The following is an 18,952-nucleotide window of genomic DNA, read 5'->3' on the forward strand; positions in this document are numbered from 1 at the left end:
TGTAAGTACATCTAAAACAACAACAATGAAGATAAAACCTCCTGTGTCCCTATCTTGGGGTTCATTTCGCTTAGCATCATCTTATATGGTCATATGTACATAGCTTTTGACCTTTTCTGCTTCTCTGGTAAGATTAGTGCTTTTTTTTTTTTAAGTGACATATACTCCATGTCTCCCCTGTGCCAACAGGATGGCAGGAGCTTTTGCTCCTGAAGAGTCCCCAATACTAAAATCCATCCTCAGACCAGAGGTGACCATTAGGGTCCCGAAAGGGGGCTTAGGGTCCAGGTCTCATGAAATGGGGACTGGGTAGGAGTGAATGGCCTTGCTGCATCTATGGAGATTGAAGGGCTTCATTTTGGTGAGAATTTCCCCCAGTCTTGTCCCCTGTTCCTTATCCCTCTCCTGTGGTGTCCTTAGGGCCAAGGGTTTAGCTGCAGAAGCTCTTATTAGAATGCAAGTACAAAATTTCAGAGGAGGAAGGCTTTGGCAAAACAGGACTGACTTTCTTAGGGACTTCTCAGGACCAGGAACCTCAAGAGTCCCCTGAAGAGAGGTGCCAAAACAGGGTTCAAATCACAGGGTGGTCAGATCAGCCAGAAGGAGCCTAATTCTGCCTTCTGGCTGCTGGCTGAATTTTAGCCAGGGCCTTAACACCTGCTGGACCATTCAGATAAGAGCTACGGATGGACTCCATAGGAAATAGTGTTGGGAGCATGAGCTACTCATCATGGTGCCTGTCTGTCAGGCAGGACCACAACCACCCATCCTCTTTGAGCCTTTGGTGACCCCTGAGTGCTCTAGCCACTGGTAGTCCAGGCTCCCATGTTCTTCCATGCCTGTCCGAGCCTCCTCAGCCCAAGTCAGCTCAGAAGCACACAGCCACCCATCAGTCTAGCGCATTTCCCAGCTGGCAGGCTGGCCCCTGTCCTCCTGTCTGGATCATTCTCTTCTCTGTTTCATCCTCGGCTCAGCATTAGCCTGTCCCAGCCTGCGTGTTCACCAGCGACTCATTCACTTCAGGTTATCTCCTGGTGTCTGTTCCTGCCTCCTGGGTCCTGGGATCTGAAGCCCAGAACTTCTAAAGTCTTAAGGACCAGAGCTAGAAAGACCCCGGAAGCCTCCAGGCTCAACCTTGCCCCTGGGCCATGGCACTGTGAGGCTCCAAGCGCTGGCGATGGTGCCTGGACCATTGTCTCCTCTGTCTGCAGGGCAGGAGACATTGTTCCGGGGTTAGGTGGTAGTACCTACAAATGTAGGAGGAGCTCCCAGTGGATCAGGGATCCCAAGTGTTCATGGGCCTGGTTTCCAGCAACCCGTTCTCCTGGCAGTCCAAGTAAGAGGCTCTGCCTTCATTATGCTAGTTAGCCTCGGAGGGGCTACACTACTGTATTCCTCTGATATAGTTCATGTGCTGTTTTGCTTTTACAATCGTTTGCTTTTAAATGCATTTAGTTTTAAGCTCTTCAAATCCCGTTTAAGTACAAGAGGATAAGCTTTCTGTGGATAAAAGCAATAAACAGAGAAATAGGAAGAGCCGCGTGCTTCCTCTTCCCTGCTTTGCCCCTCTCTTTACCAAATGTCCCTCCCGACTCACAGCTCAGGGCCAGTGCCCGCTCCCCTCCCCCCTCCCCCCCCCCCCCCCCCGCCCTCCTGGAGGCAAGGATCAAGGATCAGTGCCCCTAACACCCATGGTTCAGTGTCTGGGTATGAGACCTGTTGTTCCCATCAGTCCACTCCAGGGTCCCCATTAGGAACTGCAGAATCATTTTTTTGGTTTCTAGTTCTACCCTTTACCCTAAAGTAGCTTTGCATATCTACCAGGAGGTACAAACTCCTGATCTGCCCATGGATAATACCTGATCTGCTCACCGATGGCACCTTACTGGGCAAAGGCCTAGGTCCCCTTGGAGGTCTTCCAGACCTCCTTGGCATCCTTTGATGCCGATCCTCCTTCAGACCATGGATGTTTGTCTCTTCACCCTGTGAATGCATTGCACTCAGCTGCTGGGGGTCTGAAAACTAGGATATCACCAGACTGATGATGGCTTTTCAGTCAGAAGAAAGGGGTGCGAGAGGAGGCCTCAGAAATAGGCCCTCTGCCCAGAGTCATTGCCCCTAGGCCAGCTTGAACTGAGGGTGGGGCCAAGAGTGGCTTGCATATACTCTGCTGTGCTCAGGGAGGACACAAGGCAGAGATGAAGCAGGAGATGGGCATGGAAATCTCTGGTAGGGTGTGAGCTGACTCTGGGTCTCAAAAATGAGTGGAAACTGGGTGCTGGTGGCTCATGCTTGTCATTCTAGCTACTTGAGAGGCTGAGGATCATGGTTTGAAGCCAGCCTAGGCAGACAGATCCTAGAGATGCTTATCTCCAATTAATCAGCAAAAAGCTAGAGGTAGAGGTGTGGCTCAAGTGGTAGAGCACCAGCTTTGAGTGTCAAAGCCAAGCAAAATTGCAAGATTCTCACTGTTCCAGTTCTGGCACAAGAACAAGAAGCCCAGAGTGGGTATGGGTACCAACAGGTGGGAAGGAAGAGCCTTTGGTGCTCATTAACAACCATCCTCTTCTCTCTGCCAGCCATGTGGGAGGCATATTCATATTTCCATCTGCAGTCACACACCGACTCTGGTTTCTGCGATGTGAGTGGAAAGCTTTGCATCACCTCTAGGCTGAGGTATGAAGGAAACACGATTCTTTAGCTCTTTCATTCCTTGGTGTAGGCTATTACAGAGCAGGCCTTCTGTTAGGATTGAAGAGCCCAGATGGTCTCCACTCTTAAAACCAGCCCATCTCACTGGTTTTCCACAATGGAAGACAAAGGAATAAATATGCATAAAAATAAGAAATGTGTCATGGCCATTGGTGGCTCATGTCTGTAATCTTAGCCACTCAAGAGGTCGGGAGCTGAGGATTAAGGTTTGAGGTCAGGCTGGGCAAGAAAAAGCTGAGAGACTCATCTCTAATAAATCCCATGAAGCCAGAAATGGAGCTCTTGTTCAAGTGGTAGAGTGCTAGCCTTGAGCTAAAGAAGCTCAGGGACGGCCCCCTGAGCTTCAAGCCTCAGTGCTGGTACTCATACACACACAAATCCAACAAAAACAAATAAAAAACTGTGGTGTTAGCCACCATGATGTTGGGGCTGGTTGTTGTCTTAGTGTACCCTGCCCTATCCTGACTAATGCACCTGCTACTGGTTTAGTACCTACTACATATCAGGTATTGTCAGCCTCCACATTATGAGTTTAACCAATCACTGACTGAAAATATTAGAAAAAAGTATTGTCTGTGCTGAATGGAGGGGTTGACCTTTTCTTCCTTGTCACTGCTAACCGTATAGGCATTGTAAGTCATCTAGAGATGACCTACAGTGTATGGGAAGATGGGGTAAGCTATAACAGTCGTCCATGGAGTCCAAGGACAGTGTATTGTACTTAAATGCTTTCCCTGCCCTTCCAGGCAGGCCTGTTAACTGTGCTTCACAGATGAGGGAGAAAGTCCTTGTCACAAGTTGCCACCCAACCAGCAGGTATCAGGGCTAGAACTCTGCCCAGGTTTGTCTCATTCCAGAGCCATTCTTCTCCATACACAATTTCCAGAGAAGCCCCTTGTTTGTTGTTGTTGTTATTATTATTTTGCCCTGACTGGGCTCCAGGTGCCCAGGCTTGGTAGGTTGCAGAGGAGCACCTGGGAGCTGTCTCCTGCCCTTATCATACACGCACAAACTCCCGAGATGTGTTTAGTTCAATGCGTAACATCAGACAAGGGCCACAGGCATGCTTGCCTCTGCTCTGTGGAGCTCCTAGTCCTGGAGAGGGCACCAGCCAGAACGAAAGTGTGAATGTTGACTGAGGTGGTGTATGTGTACACCTGTGCACACTCATGAATGAGGGGTGAGATGGAGCCATTAAAGGAGGGTGGCCTGGCTGATGATAAGGTACTGGGGGTTGACTCAGGGCTTCATGCTTGCTAGACAGACACTCTACAACTTGAGCCATGCCTCCAGTCCCTTTTCCACTTGTTATTTTCAAAACGGTCTCAATTTATGCCCAGGCCTGGGCTGTGAGCATTTCACTTGTACTTCCCTGAATCATGGATGACAGTCACATGCCACCACAATCTCCTGCTCTTCACTTTCCACATAGCTAGGATTATAATCCTACATAATAGCACCTGATGTGTATTGGGTTTAGTGGGATGTGTGTGTGTGTGTGTGTGTGTGTGTGTGTGTGTGTGTGCGCATCTGCCCCTAGTCATCCAAAAACTCATCCCCTCAATGCTCAGCTTCTTTCTTCTTCTTCTTCCTCCCCCTCCTCCTCCTCCTCCTATTTTATTTTCTTGTAAAGATGCTGTACAGAGAAGATAGTTACATCCATAAGGCAATGAGTACATTTCTTGTCGGGCATTGTTACCCTCTCCTTTGTTTTTCTCCAACTATCCTTCCCCCCCAAAATTTGTAAAATTCATTTCCAACGTAGTATCTTGTGAGTTTCATTGTTGCAAGGGGTCGTCCAGTGTCCTTGTTTCAGCATTTTGTTATTCCCCATCCACTCCTCAAATTAGATGCAGGGTACCAAAATCAAATACAGTGACAACAGAGATATAACATAGGAGGAAGAACACACAAAAGAAACAAAAAGTCACATAGCACATTTAAAGCAATAACAACAAAGAAAAAAACTCTTGGGTCCATATCATTTTGCTTAGCATCATCTTATGTGGTCACATGTACATGGCTTTTGAACTTTTCTGCTCATCTGGTAAGATTATCCTAGACATATACTAATTATTGTGAATAAGGGAAACCATGGGAACTATATTTCTTTGGGTCTGGCTTATTTCACTTCATATGGTTTTTTTCCCAAGTCTTTCCATTTCCTAACAAATGGGGGCAGTGCCATTCTTTCTGATGAAGGCGCATAGAATCCATATATATATATGTATATATATATATATATATACATATATATATAAAATCCATGTATATATATATACATATATATATAAAATCCATGTATATATATATACATATATATATAAAATCCATGTATATACATGTATATATGTACATGTATATATATACATATATATATATGTATATATATATATGCATGGATTCTATGCGCCTCCATATATCTCACTTTTTTTTTTTGATCCATTCATCTACTGAGGGGCATCTGATTTGGTTCCATATCTTAGCTATGGTGAATAATGCTGTGATAAACATGGTTGTGCTGGTAGCTTTAATATGACCTTGTTTGTGATCATTGGGGTAAATGCCCAGAAGTGGGATTTCTGGGTCATAGGGGAGCTCTTTGTGTAGTTTTCTGAGGAACCTCCATACTGCTTTCCAGAGTGGTTGAACAACTTTACACTCCCACCAACAGTGCAGTAGGGTTTCTTCATGTGTCTATTGGCCATTCTTATTTCCTCTTCAGACAAGTCTCTCTTTAAGTCTTTAGCTCACTTATTAATGGGGCACTTGTTTCTTTGAGGATTTGTTTTTGGAGGATTTAATTTTTTGAGTTCAAAGTATAATTTAGATATGAGGCCCTTGTCTGTTGTATGGCTAGTGAAGATCTTTTCCCAACCTGTGGGCTTTCTATTGATTTTGCTAGGTATATCCTTTTCCATGCAGAAGCTCTGCAGTTTAATGAATCTCATTTGTTCAACCTTTCTTTAATTTGTTGTGTTTCTGGGTAAAGAAAATTTTGGCCTGGGCCAAGGAGCCCTGGAGTTTCTCCTATTCCTTCCTGTATTGTTTTCCGGGTGTCTGCTTTGACTTTGACTCCACTTACTTGAGCTAATCTGAAACTTTGGCAAAGAAGCAGGGTATAAAATCAACCCTCAAAAATCAATGGCTTTTCTGTAAGCCAATAACAAGAAGAGCGAGGCTGAAATCAAGAAAACAACTCCTTTTGCAAACAAAACTCCTTTTGCAAACAAAACAAAAACTTTTGCAAAACAACTCCCCACAAAAAATAAAATACCTAGGAGTTAACTAAAGAAGTGAATGACCTCTATAATGAAAACTTTAAAAACCTGAAAATATTAAAGCAGAACTAAGGAAGTGGAAAAACTTCCCATGCTCCTGGATTGGGAGGACTGACATCGTGAAAATGGCAATATCCCATCAATAGCCCAACCTCATTCTTAAATGAAATAAAAGAAGCAATCCAAAATTTCCTATGGAACAATAAAAGACCCCAAATAGCAAAAACAATCCTAAGCAGAAAGAACAGTGCTGGAGGAATCAATACTAAACTTCAAACATTACTACAAAGCCATAGTAATCAAAACAGCTTGGTACTGGCACAAGAACAGACCTGAGGACCAATGGAATAGAACTGAAGACCCAGAAATGAACCCACAGACCTATAGCCATCTAATCTTCAATAAGGGAGCCAAAAAAATAGAATGGAAGAAAGCAGCCTCTTCAGTAAATGGTGCTGATAAAACTGGTTAAACTTTAGAAAACTAAAGTTAGATCCTTATATATCACCCTGCACCAGAATCAACTCCATTATCCTTAAGAGGCCCCATCCCTGGTCTTCTCTGCAGGAAGTAGAAGTCTGCATTGAAACACCTCTCTCTGGGGGTTAAAGATAGGGCTCTTCACCCAGGTCAGTGGTCCTGGATGCAGAGTGCTGCATCTGCATGCTGTGGTCCATACCGCAAGGCTGGCTGGCTGCCCAGAAGGTAGTGAACAGCAGTGTTTGGCTTAGTTTTGACCTTTGCAGTGCCAAAGACTGGGTCCTGAACTGCACGAAAGAGAATGTAGGCTTGAAAGAATCAGAGAGAGAGAGAGAGAGAGAGAGAGGTGAGTTCAAATCTAGCTTTTACTACTTTTCCAGAAGTGACCTTGAGCAAGTCTTGATTGTACATCTCTTCATCTGCTAAGTATAAACAATCACGTCACTCAAAAGTCACATGTGAGGACCAACAAGCATATAGAAATTCTTTTCCCTCCCTCCCTTCCCTTTCCTTCCATGAATGCTTGTCCTGGGTGACAGAGGGTAGCCTCGGGTCCTCTCTCCTTGGGGAACTGTCTTTAGATCCCTCTCTGGGTCTTGGTGCTTGAGAAGACTACGGGACAGGCTGTGGGTGAGCCCTGCCTTCATCCAGAGAAGAAAGAACCACTGGAACATAAAGCTCCCCCAGCCTCTCCCAGCATCACGTCCCCGCAGGGAGTTCGCAGGCCGAGTAATGTATGGCTCCATTTTTAGATGTTGCCGAATTCCATTTGCCGGAGATCTGTGTTTTATTGCCGTATCAGTGTTTCTAAATTGCACTATATTTTCTTAGCTTGATGGGAATTTACAGCACCCGGATTGGAGCAAAATTGGGCTCTCCCCGAGGCTTGGAATCACTGGGGTCGATTGCTGTGGCTGTGCCTCCCCCTTGGAGTGTTTCTGCTAATTATTCATATTAAGCAGGAATCTGAGTCAGAGAAGGGAGGTCTGGGAGGCCCACTTGGGGAGATACTCAGGAGTAGAAGTTCACGGCTGCTCCCCAGGGGGACCTGGATTGCCCAGGAGGAGGTGGGAGGGCCTGGTGCTCAGACAGAGACAGATTCTAGGTTAGGAAGCTGGGGAAGGACCACTCAACCGGCAGCCAGCCGCGAGCTGGGCACGCCCTGGGGAATAATAGACTGTGGTTGCTACCCTCAGTAACTGGAGCAGTAATCGACTCTCCTGTGAGGAAAACCAGGCCAGAGAGGATCAGTCCCATTTTACAGATGAGGAAACTGAAGCTGAACATGTTCTCCCCGAACGTGTCATGGATGTCTCTCGCCTGGTTTCCGCACTAGAGCCTGGCTGCGGTCATTTATCATGACTCGTTCAGGTCAGGCGTTGCTCACTGAGTTCTCCTAGAGGTGGCATTAGCCCATTTGTTTTTGTTCCTCTTTTTTTTTTTTTTTTTTAAAGAATAGCCTCTGGATATGACATCTTTTTTTTTTTTTTTCCTTTTTCTTTTGCAAGATCACATCGTCCATCCTAAGCTGTGAAGCTGAGCTTCAGCACTGGGAATATCTGATTCTGATTCCCAAGTCTGTTCTGAGTCACAGACTCTGTTGCTTCTGGTGACACCAGCTCATCCAACTCCTGCTGATACAGGAACAAGCTGCCCAGCTATCGGTGGGTGTAGCAATGCATTCTGGGAATCAGATGGAGTCATGTGGGGCTGACAATCCAGCAGGCTGCGGGTCTGCCCAGGGAAGGCTTGGTGGTTGGGATGCACTTAAATTTGAAAGCCACCATTTCCCGGGCATCAGTCTCCCCGAGTGACACAAGTACCACCCATGGCATTGGACGGAAGGAGAAGAGAGTCCTGGGGATTCAGCTGAGGACTTCAGAAAGTTCTGACCCATCCCTCTGGCAGGTCCAGGCAGTTTATCTCACTTGGCAGTGATCCTCTGTCTAAAAGCACGTCCGACGTTTTGTGCAATAAAGTTAATAGACTTCTCCATCTTAGAGCAGCTGAATTCTCTTGGAGCAGATGCTGAGGGTTATGAATGTTCTAATTAGGAAGCTGCCTTTGGCATTGGGGAAGGGAGGGAACGCTTGCAATGCGTTGTGCACGCCCTGTGGAGACCCCCTGCCTAAAACTCTCCGGAGCTTGCCCGGACAGGCAGGCTGCAGTAGAGGAACGAGGAGGCACTTCCTTACCCCTCTTCCACTTCCTTTCCAGCCCCAACACTCTTCCTCATCTAGCCGGAAATGAGCAGGAGTCCCAGTCAGGATGGCTGCAACCTCCCAACTCTGAGCAACCACCAATGGGGTTTAGTGTTGTGATCAAATAAAACTTACAACCAAATTAATCTGACACATTTATTGATGTGCATAATTGTTATTGGACTGCACTGCAATTAGGCATAAATGGTAGGTCGTTCCTGTGAGTGACTGTAATTAGTAATTCTCATTTTTTGGTCTAATCAAGTTTGGATTTTTTTAATCCTCCTATAAGCCAAGAAGTTCCCCAGTGCCTATAAACAGCATTGATATTTACTGTTTTCCTTCATTCGCTCATTTACCAACTCTGTGACACAGAAGTTTCATTCTGCTGCTTGCTAGGTGTTTGTGAGTGAGTAATTCCTCCCCTCTCACTGTTTCTAACATCTGCAATATGGGAATGGCATCTCCTAGCTCATAGGGCTCTGGTGAGAATCCAGAGGGTTGAGGCAGGTGGGGAGCGGGGCGTACTTTCACATTCAGAGTTGTTGCTCAACTAGCTGCACTTACTGTTTTTCCTCCCTTCTTCTTCTTCTTCCAGCCCTGGGGCTTGAACTCAGGGCCTGGCACTATCCTTGAGCTCTTTTGCTCAAGGCCAGTACTCTACAACTTGAGCCAATAGCCCACTTCTGGGTTTTGATGGTTCATTGGAGATAAGAGTCTCATGGACATTTGTTCTTCCCCTGGCTGGCTTTGAACCTTGATTCTCAGATCTCAGCCTCCTGAGTAACTAGGAATACAGGCATGAGCTACTGCTACTTGGCTTTTATTATTGTTAACGACAGGTCCTCCTTGAACTGTCTGGAGCTTTCGGTCCTCAGAGCAGAGGGGGCTGTCCCTTGCACCTTGCAGGGAAGAATTGGCGGTCTGGGTCATAGAAGAAGACAGAGAGCCAATGACATCATCCCTACCTACAGGAGAGTGGGGATGAGAAACGTTACCTTTTCTGCATCTTGGATCTCACCACTGCTCCCCTGGGCCTATGAAGCTGGATGGGAACTCCTGGCAGAGGAAAGGCCTCACCCTCCCATACCCCAGGCTCTGCTCCTGTCCCAGAGGATGCATTGCCAGAGTTTAGAGAAGTCCCAATGACCCGCATCTGAGTTGTGGGGAAGGAGAGTGCTGTGGTTCGTGTGTACTTGAAGCATGTCCTGCAAGGATCATGCAGTGGGAGTTTAGTTTTTAGTGCTGATATTGGGAGGTGGTCCCCTAAGTCAGTATAGCTCCACTTCTGGCTTTTTCTTCTAGTACTTTGAAGATAAGAGTCTCATAAACTTTGCTGCCCTGGCTGGCTAAAGTTTAAAAACTTGGATCCTCAGCTCTCAACCTGAGTAGCTAGTATTACAGTAGGTGTAAGTCCACTGGTGCTAAACCTCTTTTCTTTATAAGTTACTCCGGCTTGGGAATTTGTTATGGTAATGAAAAGCAGACTAATACAGAGAGAAGCTGGTCTTCACTGTAAACTCAAAGTAAGGAAAGGCCTGCAGCTTTCTGCAGGAGTATCTCTCAGATCTGAGAGCTGCAGGACTCACTGGGAGGCATACTTTGTTAGCATACTTTGCACTGGGGAGAAAATGGCCTGGGAGCTGGCCTGAAGCCACAGAGATGGCAAGGGCCTTTGTGAGCAGTACTAAAGGCCAGGAAGTGCTTAAGCATTGTTGGTTTCTTGATTAAACTCTGGATTAAACTCTGTTCTGGACCTACTCACTGAACTTGGGCAAGTATGTGGTCTCTCTGAGCCTGTTTCTTCTTTGGTAAAATGGGTCACGGCCGAGCTGTGCTGTTTTGCATGTATCTTCTACCCTTACCCCTTCCATGCAAGTTGCACAACCTCCCACTGTCACTACATGCTTGCCTCTGTCTGGGGCTTTGTCTTACCCCAGGGCCCACACTGCCACTTTGTGGCATACTATAAACACCCGGACTGACTACCTCTAAGGACTAGCTCTAAACCAGAGATTGTCAGGACCAGAGCCCACATTGTCCAGCCCCCTCACTTTGGGATGGGAACTGTGGAGTGGCACAACTTGTACTGACTCCCAGAGCTCTTGATCCCATTAGATGAAGTCCCTCTTCATCACAGGGAGCTGCCCCTTTTCCTGGCTGCCTTGGCTTTGTCATATGGTATCCCTGCTACCCATTTCCCCTTGTATTCAAGTCTGGGGAGAAGAGTCCCAAACTAAAAGGAAAATACTTCCTCTTAGCACTCTTGGGCCTGATGTGAATGAAGTCTCTAATGTATTTCCTTTCTCCCATATCCTATTGGGTCCTGGCATCTCAGTCTTCAAAGGGCTCCAACTATTGGAGAATTGGGAATTGGCCTGAGCCACTGGGCCTTTGAAGTAAGGGCTGGGGAACTCCTGGGACAGGGCTGGTCTGGAGAGGAGCTGAGTGTTCCACGCTGAGGCTGCTGCTCCGGAAGCCATCTCCATGGGGTTTCTTCATCCCAGATCCTGTCTGGAGGCCCAGGCAGGCAATAAATCCCCTTGGTGGAGCTGGTTCCAGCATGGGCCACCCTGCAGAAAGGCTTCATCAGCAGCTTCATTTGCATAAGATAATGAAATCGCAGTAAAAAATAGTAAAAGAAAAAATGGCCTGGCATCTTTGTTTTCATAATGACAGATGCTTCTTAAACACTCGGCTGCTGTTTCCCAAGGAAGTGCTATCACAGCCCCAGGGGAGCCATGGACCCTAGCCCTGACTGCCTCTTAGCACAGCTGCCTACAGCCTCTGAGTGCCCCTATCCTCACCTCCTCCTCTCCTTTGGCTTACACCTGGATGAGCAGCAGGAAGGAAGGAAGGAAGGAAGGAAGGAAGGAAGGAAGGAAGGAAGGAAGGAAGGAAGGAAGGAAGGAAGGAAGGAAGGAAGGAAAGGGAGTCTGAGCTCACATAAAACCTGCTTTCACAGGACTCTTCTGTGAGGGCCTGGAGGTAGCCAAAATAGGCATCCCCATGACACAAATAGGTAAACTAAGGCTTGTGAACTGTCTAAGTTTACCTGCTTAAATTGAGGTGAAAGTGGTTTGACATTAAGAGTGTCTGTCTTTTGTCCTAGCTGCTGCTGGGAGATGACTAGAGAGAGGGCAGGTTCCTGCCCTTGAAGGTGGGGCTTGTGGGAAGCAGGAGCCAGCTCATTAGGTCTCAGACCTTTGTGTTCTGAGTGGATGAGAAGTCCAAAGTCATAGGAAGAGGTTCTTCTGGGATGGGACTCCCTGGATGGACAGGCCATAAAAGAAAAAACCTAAGTCGGCCTCACACTTGACCCATCACCTCCAAGTAAGCCGGGCTCTGCAGTGAGAGCTTGGATGCAGAAATAATAATGATGACAACAGACAAAGGGGGCTACTTCCCTAGCTGGTAGAAGTCAGGTGTCCTTGCCACATTCCTTCCTTCTGACTGGTGTTCCAGATGAAGTCTGGACATCTTGATCCCCTGAAGGAAGCTTTGGCCACGACAAAGTTTTCGTTTGGCCAAACTGTAGTCAGGCTTCTGGATCTTCCGCTAGGCCCATTGGCAAAGGCTCCTTGTAAAATCAGGTTTCGTAAAGAGCCTAGCTAAGTCAGGTTGGCAGGAGCTTCCAGCCTTGATAGCTGATCAAGTTCTTCAACCTCCACCTTCAGCCAGGTGCTCTCTGACCTCCTTGGCTTGTCTTTAGGTTGATTTAGCCAGAATCTTCCTCACATCCACCGTGTCCTCTTAGCCATTTTCCATTCACTGACACCCTACCCACTCCTTAGCAGTAATTTCCCACATGCCCCTTCCATATTTCAGTGAGCCCTGTTGCAAGAAGTCATTATAGTTTCCCCTGCATCTATTGCAATGGTCCTGAATAAATCCTTCCTCGCGGTGTACTAACAAGTATCACTGAATGACGTAAAAAACAACTCCCAAAAGCAAACAAACAAAACAGCCCGATGAATAGGGAGAATGGAAACCGAGTAAACACTCAGGGTATAGATTGTCTTCCCCTGTGCAAGGTGGGCTAGCAGGAGTGCTGGGCTGCCAGGAAGGTGTGCATCTCTAGGAAACACCCTGCAGCATGTCTGCAGAACATCTCCCCATTTTTTTTCTTTTGTGCCAGGACTGGGGCTTGAACTCAGGGCCTCTTGCTCTTGCCTACCTTTTTTTTTTCCTCAAGGCTGGTGCTCTGCAAATGGAGCCATATCTGGCAAAAAAAGCCAAGTGAGAATGTAAGGCTCCAAGTTCAAGCCCCATTACCAGCATGAAAGAAAAAAAATGAAAGAGGGAAAAATAGAGGCCAGACAATCTCCACATCAGAAGCTTGGGCCGGAGCCACCCACCTGTCCATCACTGGGCTTTCCTGCCCGGGACACTGCCACACTAGTGTGGGGAAAGGCACTCAAGTGAACTGCCCAGCACCTGCAGGTCTAAGGAGAGATGAGAAACATCACACACACCTCACGGGAGGGGGTACGTGTTTTCTAGAAACATTTCTTTATTTAAAATTTAAAACCATATTACTTCATACAGCAAACTGTGCACTTGGATATATCACAGTGTCTTAAAAAGGAAAATAATCAGATTTGTTTGGAAATTTATTTACATCAGCCTAGAATGATTGGCAAGTAACACAGTTACTATGAAACCCAAATTGTTACAAAATGTTTACAAAAAACTATATTCATAGAAATTCTGCATGTCCACAAAGGGCATCCCCTGAATGGCCCAGAGACCAGTGTGTGGGAACCGTGTCGGATGGGAGTGTGTGGGGGGGTGTCCAGGCACTCTGGTCTGGGTGGTAGGACAGCCCAGGGCTCTCAGAAGCCCATGGTGCTGTTTTTTTTTGGGGGGGGGGCGGGAGCTCAGCCCAGGGGCTGGGAACTGAGGTTCCCCCTCACGGAGGTCCAGCCAGGAAACAGGCCCAGGCAGAGGTGGGCTGGGGTTTCGGAGCACAGTGGCATGAGGGCCCCTGGAGACCTCTGGTCCCTGTGGAGCCAGGACCCGACCCTTCTCAGGGGCTGGATTCAGATGCAAGGCATGGCCAGGGTCCCAGAGGCCTACCTGGGGTTAAGTACAGATGGCCTGATGCTTGGGGCTAAAGCAGGAGGCAGGCTGCAGACCACACAAAGCAAAGCCTGGTCCAGAACTTTTCTCCCCTGCATGCTCCAGAGATGTTCGGACCCATGAAGGAGCTAAAGGACGGGACTTGCAGGGAGAGGGCAGGGAAGGAGGCCCGTGAGGCCTCCCAGCAGCTTTCTGCCTACCGCTCTGCAAAGACACAGCAGGGGAGAGGGACAGACACATGACACTGGACTGGGCCAGGCCAGGAATGTCCTGCTTGCCTCTCCTCTTTTGCCTCTCTTGATTCAACTGGTCTCTGGGTCAGATAAATTGGGCAGGGCATCTGAGGTGGGACAGGCTCATTGCTGGCATCTTACCAAGTCCATAGCTGCTTCCTTCTGACTTGAGGCCTCAAGAGTTTTGATCTAGAAAACACGCAAACAGGAGGCAGGGGTAATTGGAGGTTCCCTGTTGTAGAAAGCAGGGGAATGAGAGTCGGATGATAGCTAGGTCACGGGGTGTGGCATGGCATACCGGCAATGCCCTTGGGCCTTTCTCTTCAGAAAGTGTTTTGCACAAGCATGTGCTGTGGGCACCTTTGAGAGGGGTGAGAAGCTGAAGCTGCGGCCACCTTCAGGAATCACCCTGCCTCCTAGACTGCACTGCAGGCAAAGCCTGACACCTATCCGTTGAACTCCGCAGGCAGGGATGTGAACAGACCTGGGGGCGGCCCCCTCGGTCCCAGCTCCCCCGATTGCCCTGGGTTGAGACTGTGATGTTGGCACAGGGGTGAAGCACTGCTCAATTCTACTTCCCAGCCAATCTTCCCCCCACCTCCCCCTTCCTGCCACAGACCACTTCCAGGAGACAAGGTCCCACCTCCCATCTTCCAGCCTCACATGCTGTCGGCCTGCCCCAACCTGAGAGCACTGCAACCTCTGTTTTGGACCTTGCTGTGGTACCCTCCCTCCCCATGTGTCTCTCATCAAGTTCCCACCCAGACTGGCTGGGTTCTGAACACTCTGTGTGCAGACGTGCGGGAAAGGGTTGTATACACAGGGAGTATGGGACATATATACACTGTGCATATATGTATATATATATATACAGCATATATATTACATTCATATATATATATATATATATATAGTACAAAACATTAACCTTCTACCTAAAACATTTCTGTGACTTCACATACCACCTCAGCTCTACAATTTTAACTCTAGGACAAATCCAGGACAGGAATGAGAACTTGATTCAAACTGGCATGGGGATGAAGGGAAGGAGCCTTCCTTCCATAGTAGCTAACTGCTTCAGCCCATCCCAGATGTGTTCTCCTGACCTAGGACTTCCAGATGTGTCCAATCCAGAGACCCATCCATAGGGCTATGGGCCTGTTTCTTGCATCTGTCGGTGGGGCTGGTCTGGTTCATACAGCTGGGCCCTTTTTTTTCAGCTGGGTATTCACACGGACAATTCCAGACCCGGACAAGCCTGTTCTCTGATGCTGGTGCAGATGGCAGGGCTGACTCAGGGAGGGATCAACTTCAGGTTGAGTGAGGAAGTAGTGGCTACCTCCTGTCCCCTGCCTTCTAGGAAAGAAGGCAGGAAGGGATATTCTGTATTCTGGTTCTTGGTGAATGCGTGCCTGGGTCTGACTTCTGCCTTTCCATCCTCAGGATTTAAGGAGGGGAAGCCATGCCTAACTTCTTTGGAACCCCGGCCCCATCCTGGGCCAGGGTTGGTGACGTCCTGTGCTGCGGCCTGCAGCCGGAGCCTGGATGTGCTTTTCCAGCTGGGAGAATGCACCGAAAGTGGATAGTTCTCCTGTGCCTCTGAGACTCAGAGTTCAGCTCACTGGTCAGGGGATCATTTTCCCTCAGGGGATCAAGAGACCTGCAGTAGATCAAGGGGCAGTCAGGAGGCTCATTATCCCCAAACCCCAGGGCCTTGGTGGGGGCTGGGGAAGGGCGGTCTCCACATGGTTGCTCCTCAGTGTGTCCCAGGAAGCAGGTGGAGGGCCAGCCCTGGCACTGTGTATGTGTGGGTGACATGCTCTTCTGTTCAGGACTAGCATATAGGACCACAGGGGACAGCCAGGTGCCTGCTCAGGCACGTTGCTTTTGCTCTGTCCAAACCAGTATTTATGTTTCCTGTTGCTCCTCAGTGCCTCTGTGCACACATATGCACACATGTGTATACACACACTCCTGTGCATGCCATGCCATGTGATCTGCCCCTGTCTCTAGGCCCAAGGAGCACTGGGAACACCTCTCTCGCCCTCCTTCCCTCCCATCTCACAGTTGGAGCATCAATTCAATGCCCTGGAGAGACAGCTCAGACAGGCAGGGTGGTCTTGAGGACAAGCGCAGGACACTGGGCAGAGTGTGAACATCAGCCTCATGTCTAGGCGTAAGGCAGCAGTGGGAGGGGAGATCACATGGCATATACAATCTCTCATCCTTGCAGGAGTCTAAAAATGATTCCAGTCCAGTACCTTGGTGGAGACTTCCCTAGTTAAACCGTACTTTCGTTGACCCACCGTTCTTTACTCCTTTCATGAAACTCTTCCCATCTCACGCCACTTCCTTTTCCTTCTCCCATCACAATCTATGTATGTGCATAGCCTCAAAAGAACATGACACATTCATAAAAGTGTCACGCACAAAAGCACATGTGTGTAACTTGAGTATGATGTGGACATGTAGTATGGAACTCTATTGGACAACATAGGACAGTGGTTAATGACAGGTGACAGCAAACTCTTACCAGGAGTTGGAAAAAAAAAAAGGTCCCTCTAAACAGGACAATCTGCCTATAACCAAGGAGCCAGCAGCCATGAGCCCCCAATGAGTTTTGCTTCCACTTGGCTGTCTTCCTGTGTCCCTCCCTACATGACCTCAGGAAATCTGTGGCAAATGATCCTTTCCAAGACAAGCATGCAAACAGACCCTGACATCCTGCTTTCTGATTGTCCATGTCTGCTTCCACTGTGAGCTGAATCATATGTGCGTGACTGACACATGTGAGCACACACATACATACTCCAATCCCACAAAGCTCCTGACATTCAACATGCATTATCCCATGCAGCAAGACAGTCTGATTCTGTTCTCTTTCTGCTCTTGGCTAGGCACATACGCATACATCCATGTAGATACACCATACACACACACACACACACACACACACACACACACACACACACACACACACACACACACACACACACACTCTCTCTCTCACACAGATGGACTCCTTGGTGACATGGCTTCTCCTTTTGCACATATTTGGCTATGCTGCAGGTTTTATCCTGCCCTCCACCCTCTACTGTTCACTGAACAAATGCACACAGACACACACACACACACACACACACACAAGCACACATACATGAATCAACTCACCAGAACCCCATCACAACATGGCTTCTTCTGTTTTTACATAGATAGGGCTCTGTTGCTGGTTCAGAGTTGTCTCCCTCATCTCCAATTTGCGCTCTCTCTCTCTCTCTCTCTCTCTCTCTCACACACACACACACGTGCACGCACACACTCAGATCCCAAAGGAGTCCCCTATTATTGCATGCTCTGGACTATAACACAGTCCATATCTGTCCTTTACTCTCAGCCCCCCAAACTCACACAAACTCAGACAAATACACATGCATGTGCACACCCTACCTCCTGGCAACATGGCTTTCCCTATCATTCCATGCACTGGGGTCTGCTGGATGTCTAAGCCCCCTTCTCCCCGCTCCAGTGTAGACAGCCATCAGAGCTGCGGGGCCTGGGGAGGCAGCGAGTTGGGTCTTGTGGTTCCCAGCCTGGAGGAGAAACAGGCTGGATCACAGGAGCCCAACGGCTCTCCTGCTCTGCTCTCCTTACCTCTGCTGAGAAGGTCTTGGAAGTGGAAATGTCACTCTTCTCAGCAGCACCAGGAGAGAGAGGGAAAGGGGATGGCTAGTGGTCCCTGGTTCTCTGTCCAGAATTTCCAGCCCTGCTCAGAGATTAGCCTTACCCTTGGCTGTGGGAGACCTGCTGGCCCTATCATGCTCTCTTTAAGGACACTTTGTACCTAACCCTTCATGTCTGATTCATTTCTAAGAATGTGTGAGTCTTTGACTTTCAGAGAACTCATCGAAACAAGCTGGACCCACGAGTCATCTGGCCCTGCCCTCACCGGTCTCCGTTTGCTGCCACTCCTCTGTTGTCTTCCCTAAGCCTCATAAGGCTGTAGCTGCTCCGGACAAGAGACAAGGGGCCAGGGCGGCCTTGTGTCTCTGTGTTGGGTCTTTGGTTAATTCTCCAGAGGCAGCTTCTCCCTTCCCCATCCTTGGGACTTCTGCAGCTACCCCCTAGGATATTTAGGGATATCTTGTCCCTAAAGCTTTTTTTCTTTTGGTGGGGATATCTTCAGGTCTGGCAAGTCCAGAAGATTTTTTTGGGTCGTCTCTGGATTTTTCCCCCATGCTAGCTTGTACAGTAGGATATTGGCCCTTATTTTGAGGAGGGTGACTTTCACTTCAATTTCGGTTCCTCTTCTTTCTAGGATGACAGAGGGAGGCCGAGTTCAACTGGATAAAAATGAGGAGTTGCTGATGAATAGATGGCAAAGAGCTCAAGTTCCAACATGCCAACAGGGTTTAGAAAACAGCTTGTTAACCAGCAAAATAAGGTCCATGGCTCAAGGACTCAGGGGATTTTCCTAGAATCTACTGTACTTCTGCTGGGCTTCCAGTATCAGTGGAGTCTTTGGGCATCCTTTGTGAGGGATTTAACAGGTCTTCTCTCCTATGGCCAGAAAGTGAAGGGGAATTTGCTGTGGTCACCACTCCATTTATATTCCTCAAGACTTTCTAGAGGAGAGCCATTGAGGCATTGTCCATAAGAATCTAAAATGGCGGCATCTATCTGTGCATTCTCTTCTCTCCCATACCCAAGCTCCTAAAGGAGCTATCATGGATGAAGCTATGTCCAAAGATCAGGGCCATGTGAATAGACCCTAAGGGGTTAAAGTCTTCCTTTTCCAAGGAATATAGGTTGGCCATCCCCTGGCTTCCATTGGGATCCACACTATAATATCCTTAAGGCGCCCAAGGTTTGTGCCTCTAGTCTCAGTCAAGCCCTAGGAGATCTGGGCTCTTGGGGATAAAGTGGCAATATAAGAGCTGCCTCCCATTTTCTGTGGCCTCTACAG

This window comes from Dipodomys spectabilis, unplaced genomic scaffold (assembly GCF_019054845.1).
Source record: "Dipodomys spectabilis isolate Male_0828 unplaced genomic scaffold, ASM1905484v1 ptg000002l, whole genome shotgun sequence".
NCBI classification, from domain to species: Eukaryota; Metazoa; Chordata; class Mammalia; order Rodentia; family Heteromyidae; genus Dipodomys; species Dipodomys spectabilis.